Source organism: Phalacrocorax aristotelis, chromosome 3 (genome assembly GCF_949628215.1).
Source record: "Phalacrocorax aristotelis chromosome 3, bGulAri2.1, whole genome shotgun sequence".
NCBI lineage: Eukaryota > Metazoa > Chordata > Aves > Suliformes > Phalacrocoracidae > Phalacrocorax > Phalacrocorax aristotelis.
Window position 1 is genome coordinate 125848034 of NC_134278.1, and position 6000 is coordinate 125854033.

General features: G+C 43.3%; 1 long non-coding RNA gene across 2 annotated transcripts in view; it reads left to right on the forward strand.

The window, feature by feature from the left end:
- Nucleotides 1-4580, forward strand: part of LOC142055476 (uncharacterized) — an 89945-nt gene extending 85365 nt beyond the window's left edge. Inside the window, exon 4 of one of the 2 annotated variants that reach the window (XR_012659943.1) lies at nucleotides 4540-4580. This is a non-coding gene — a long non-coding RNA (uncharacterized LOC142055476). The other variant, XR_012659942.1, reaches the window with a different exon arrangement.
- Nucleotides 4581-6000: the final 1420 nt, after the last annotated feature.

Consider the following 6000-nt stretch of genomic DNA (forward strand, 5'->3'; position numbering starts at 1 on the left):
CAAGATCCTCAGCATAGCCAACAGTTCATTAATCAATTCACGTTAGGTGAAAAAGATTCAACTTTGCTGGCCTCCCACATTCCAGAAAAGTGCTCTGACCACAGAAATATCAGGGATCTCCTTCACAATCTTCATTTATTTATGCAAAATGGAGCAGTGCCAACCTGTGAAAGTGAGAGGCTGACTTTGGTAGGTAGTTAATAGCTTGGTGATTTATAGTACCTGCCTAGTACAGAGGGGTCCTAAGTTCAGGTCTGTGAGAGCCCAGGGCTTTAGGCTATTGTCGTTTCTAAGCCTCTCTTGGGTTTTGACCATAAATCACACCCTAGAGAAGAGAAATATGTCCTGACAAAAGTTCTGGCAATGCTGCTATGTCTCCCTGCAAAACACTTGTTTCAGCCACTTGCTACTTTCTGATAAAAAAAAACATTCCATTGAAGAACTTAGTGAGCTATCTCTAAGTGTCTGGCACCATTAGATCTTTCAAACAGCTCAGAAAAATTAAATGAGTTACTGTATTTTGGATTGCAAATTCTTTTGGTAGGTTTCCAAAGACATTTGGGTTTTTTTCAGGGTTGTCCATTTTACATGGCTTGGTAGCCTCTGATATGCATCTTTGATATCTTAGCTCTTCAGAGGACTTTGGGACACGAGACCCTGGTGCACTCTGCAGTAAAAAGAAGGAGAATTTCCAAAGCATGAAAAATTTACACTTTCATGTGGTTGAAAAATGAGAGAAAACAGCTACTTTCTCTCATTTTTAGTAGAACAGATTAAAAGATATCTGTTAAAGTACTTGGTGCCACAGAAGGGCTTGGGGCTGGCTGACGACAAAGGATAAATTTGGTGGCGTTACTGGGATCCCCGTAGGCAGATTAAAAATGCATTAAATGGAAAAGTGGAGAGGCCATTCCAGTGCCTGTCGTGACCTCTGGTGTAGCCCAGACCTGGGATGTGCCTGCTGACCTGGTTGGGAAAGGAGAGGTGGCCTGCTTTGCTTCTTTCTGATGGATATTATCTGTAAAGTGTAACTCTTCTTGCTCCTAAGCAAGCTGCCCTGCTTGTTTTCTCACCCGGGGACTCTCCCCCGCTTTCAGAAGAGGTCTGCTCAGAGGGCTGCTGCGTGGGATTTCTCAGCTCTTAAACAAATGAGAAAGGTTGATGAATCTTTAACAAATTCTTCCCTTCAGCTGTTTGTCAGACTGAGATAAATAACACTGGCAGTCCCATCCCAAGTGCTTTTGCCCAAGACAAGTCCTATCTCAGCTACTAACAGAGAAGTGGCATTTTTATTTTACCCAAGAGACTCACTTAACCCATTCGTGGCTGCTGACTGCAGCCCATCGTTTGGGATGTGTGTTGCTGATTTCAGCAGGACAAAGAGCTTACGAGGGCTACAGGACAACACTTGAGCCTTACTTTTATGAATAAGCCTAGCAAGAAGAAGACAAAAGCAGAAAAAGAATTTAATCTGTTTGTTTGTGGTTACTGTACTAATGGGGAGAAAATCAATTTAGGGAGAATAGTGAGGATGCTGTAGGCAGACTAGATCCAGGAGCAAGAAAGCACGCTCCTGGCAGTAATGCTGTAAGCACTGACCGAAGGATATTTCAAAAGGACTGTCTGCTCTTTGCGTGCAGTGGATTCGGATTCAAGGGGAGAGCATTTCCTTCCCTCCACACTGAGACCGCCTCTGGGCTGAACAGTAGCAGTGTGGTGCAGAGATGCACCACGGCCCTGCCTATGGGAAATGCGCACCTGGCTTGCGTCAGCCAGGCACTTTAGCACAGATGCTGTCTTGCCCTGCACTGGCTGTGCTTCTGCTGGCTCTGGAGCCAGCCCAGGCTCCCCCAGCTCAAGCATCTCTGCTCCACACCTCCATGCACAGAGGAGGCATTTCCTTGGAGATGAGGGAGAATGCTTGGGGGACTGCAGCTTGCATTGCTCGGGGGGACTGCCGGCATGTGTGCATGGGTATATGACTGTTCTGTGTGTTACTAATCTGTTTTGTGCCTTGAGATCAGGCCCGAAGTGTTGTCTCTATGCCATTGGTTTCCCCCTGGGTTTGAGAAAGAATGAGCTCGCTAGCTTACATATTTTTATCTTAACTTAAATATCCTTAAAATAAATCTTTTACTTAACTATCTTTCCTTAAAACTCCGGTGTTCATGACTAGCGTCAGCATTTTTAGTTCATTTTCTATTTAGGAAGCACTGATAAATCATGAACAAGGGCATAAGGGTCCTTTTACTCTCCGATTACCAGCTAGCAGAGCAAGGCTTTGTTTATAAGCTTCTGAAGTAGCCAGGGACACAAGAGAGATGAGTAGACTTTAATGTTGTTCCTCTCAAGTGTCAGCTTGGGGTGACTTTTTACTTACAGAACTGCTCGGGGTTCTCTCAAGCTAAGATTGCTCCAAGGCAACACTTTTGATCAGGCATGACAGTGAAGTACATCCACCGAGGCATAACGTTATATGTGTCCTGCACAATGAATAGCAGTCGGATACAGGGATGATCCACAGCAAATCACTGCGGGCTATCGCACAGCACTGCCGGCTGTCCCATGGGCATCCTGCGGCAGCCAGGACATGCTAGTGGCCTGCCCCGGTGCCAGCTGCCAAACTGGGGTGCAAGTTTCAAAGGCAAAAGGAGCAGTTTCTGAAATGCTGGCTACATTTTGTCTGTCTGTTGGACTTCCATTTATTTCTCAACGCTCCATAGGGAAACAGCTTTTCTTTGCTTTTCCCCTCCCATCGCTGGCTGTCTATTACTGCCTGGTGTGAACATTTTCGGTACTCTTTCCTTCCTCTTGCCCAGTACAGTAACAGGGGAAGGGGGGACAGACTTCTGCTGGTGGCAGTCTCTCAGCACCTCTGTTCTTTGCAGAATGGGGAAATGATGCTTCTTTTTTTTTGGCCATCTTTTGCCACAATGTGTTGAATTGCCACTCTTTGCTGAGAAAAAATAGACCCGTAATTTTCCCTTTTACCACTGGTGGGTTTTACACTGCAGTGTAAAAGCCTGAACCCATTTCCAAGCTGATGGGAAAAGGAAAGTACTGACAAGCTAAGATGGTGTGTACTGAGCACAGATGAGGGCTGGTGTACAGTTCAAACAGTATATTTAAACAGGAGGTTTTGTCTGAATATCAGGAAACACTTTTTTAGTGTGAGGGTGACCAAGCACTGGCACAGGTTGCCCAGGGAGGTTGTGGAGTCTCCATCCTTGGAGATACTCAAAAGGCATTTGGACACAGTCTGGGGCAACGGGCTCTAGGTGGTCCTGCTTGAGCAGGGGGGGTGGGCGAGGTGACGTCCAGAGGTCCCTTCCAACCTTAACCCTTCTATGATCCTGTGCTTATGGACTTCAGGCTGTTATAGCTATAATTCTGTCAGGTCACAAAGAAGATAAGGTTGCTGAGTAGAGTAGTAGTATTTTTTAATAGACCAATAAAGTTGTTAGAAAAAAACGGACAGACTTTTGGACACATGCTTTCATCACCTTCTGTGTGCCTAAAATCTTGGGTATTTTTATTAATACGGTAGCTGTTTTAATAAAAGACAATGGCTTTATCTGTGAATTTTTGGGGGCTTAATTTAAACACATGCATACAGTACAGATCCCGAAAGCCATCAGAATTAAGGAGAAAGGTTTCTAATCCCCTTATAACTTAATGACGTGAGCCAGCACATGAGCACCCAGACCAGGTGACCTCTCCCTGATACCAATAGCTACTTTTTCCAAAGGAAAGCCCTCAACATTCAAGTATGGAAACAGGAAGTCCCAGGGAAATAGAGAAAAAAGGGATGTTCATTGCCAGTTTAAGTCAGTTTATCAGAGAGTTGCTTCCAGTTAATATAGTTCATTATACTGAGATAGAAATAGTCCGAAGGAATAGGGAAAATTCTAGCAGAATTGTTGAATTAGGATTTTTGAACCAGCTAAGTAGATCCCCAAAACACAGATGTGCCAGAAAGATACTCCAGTGAACAACATGAGTGACGGGTATGAAGAACTTGGAAGATCTAAGCAGAGAAGATGCTTGGTCATCAACTCTACCAAATGTGTAGGAAAGGGCTACATTGCACCTGCCAGATCAGCGCTGCCGGCAATTGCCTAACCTACAGCCAGTCATTGGAGTCTCTGCTTCCTCAGCCTTGCCATTTAGTCCCATACCTACCTAATGTATTTCTGACACATTTCCACAAATAAATAGTTACAACAGTGCCTCGTCTCAACCAGTTTGCCAGAAACCATTGCCTCCCTGCCTCCCTCCAGATAAAGCTGTGACTTGGTGCCAAAAAAGATTGAGTTGAGGGAAATGTACCCAGAGATGCAGAGGTGTGAAAGACAGGAAAAAAAAAGAAAAAGGTAGAGAGGCCATTTCATAGCTTGCAGATTGACTTCTTTAATGACATTTTCATTAACGGTTCTTGCTGCTAAATGCCGTGGGTTTCTCTCTTTAGATCTGCCTGCATTAATAATGAGTGACTCCGCTGGGAAGTGACTTACATAAAACATGCTTCTCTCGTTACAGACGGGAGCTCTGTGCTGGGCCTGAGAGGGAAGAAGGAAGGTATGTACGCTCTGTAATGAAGGGCAGTTTCCTATGTCGGACCGTGAAAAATCTCCCTCCCCTCCACCACCTCCCTGTCCCGAAATGTTTCCCAGCCCAGGGTCCGTGCTGCCTCGAGGTGAATGTTTTTACACAGGTCCGGCGCAGAGTATTGTGGTGGAAAGGCTGGGATCAGCAGATGCAGATCAACACTGCAGAGAAGCTGTAGACAGGAGAAAAGTCAGCTTCCCCTGAAGGGCATTTTCTGCGTGTTTTGTATCACTTCTGCAGTGCAAAGCAACCGGGGCCTCTGATCATAGGCTTCTGTATTTCTCCAGCTTTAAGTGTCATAGAAATAGGTACATATTTGTGGTCTGTCAAGTTCCAGATAGACGCCAATGCAAAAGTATGACAACTAGAAAACAGAAAATGAAGTATCACTTTTTATCAACTTCTTAAAAAAAAAATTATTTAATTTCTTCCTAAATATGACTGGGACATTTCATTATGGCTTTTCCCCTGTTGGATACAAGGCAGCCCGGACCATTTATTGCTAAGTCATCCCTTGCGTGCTTTTTTGTTATAGATGAAATGGTTTATGTTGACTCATAAATAAAGAGATGTACAGCTTCTTAGCTTCTTCCCACGATGTTGCAATAAATTAATAGGAAACATACTGCTGAGACTGTGCTCTCAAAGTGGATTCCAGTTAAAGTAGATACCAAGTGAGATCTCAGTTAAGTTGAGCTTTCTAAGAGTAAGTGATTTAAGTTGTCCAGCGTGGGCTTTCCTAGAGGGAACAGTGACCTCCAAAATGGCTCAGCTCTCTTATCTAAGCCACCTATTTTAAGATGAGATTAACTGTTTTCTGAGAGTTCTTATCTCTCTCCATTGGCTATGGAGAAAGTTATGGGTAACTTAGCTTAGATCTGAAGAGTTTCGAAGGCTATCTTGGTAGTTTGATGGACCTTTTTAGGAGATGACAGAATGTTTTGGAAATGGAGGTAAAGCTGCCATGAGTTTAGTTTAATTTTATATTTTCATTTATATTTCATTTACATATATAAATAAAATATATACACTTAGCACATTTTAAAGTGAAACAAAGATAAGCTTTTCCATAAAGAGTCCTTGAAAAAGCAAAAATAATCTTCTCTTGCCTGTGATGGATACTTATGCCATTGAAATTATGTTGTAGATAGCGCCAAGAACTTTGATTGATGAAAAATAACATCTCAGACCACTGGGAAGTTACTTATAGGAAAATAAGGCATCATTTATACATAATTAATTAAATCCTTTCTGTTTCTTGCATCTCCATGGAAATAGATTTGTCGTTCAGCTCATTAGAAACATACATTTTGCTGGTACTTCCAACAGGAGGACTAGCGTGATGATGCCATTAACAATCAGAGAAGAAATCAAAGACTTTGGAAGATAAGC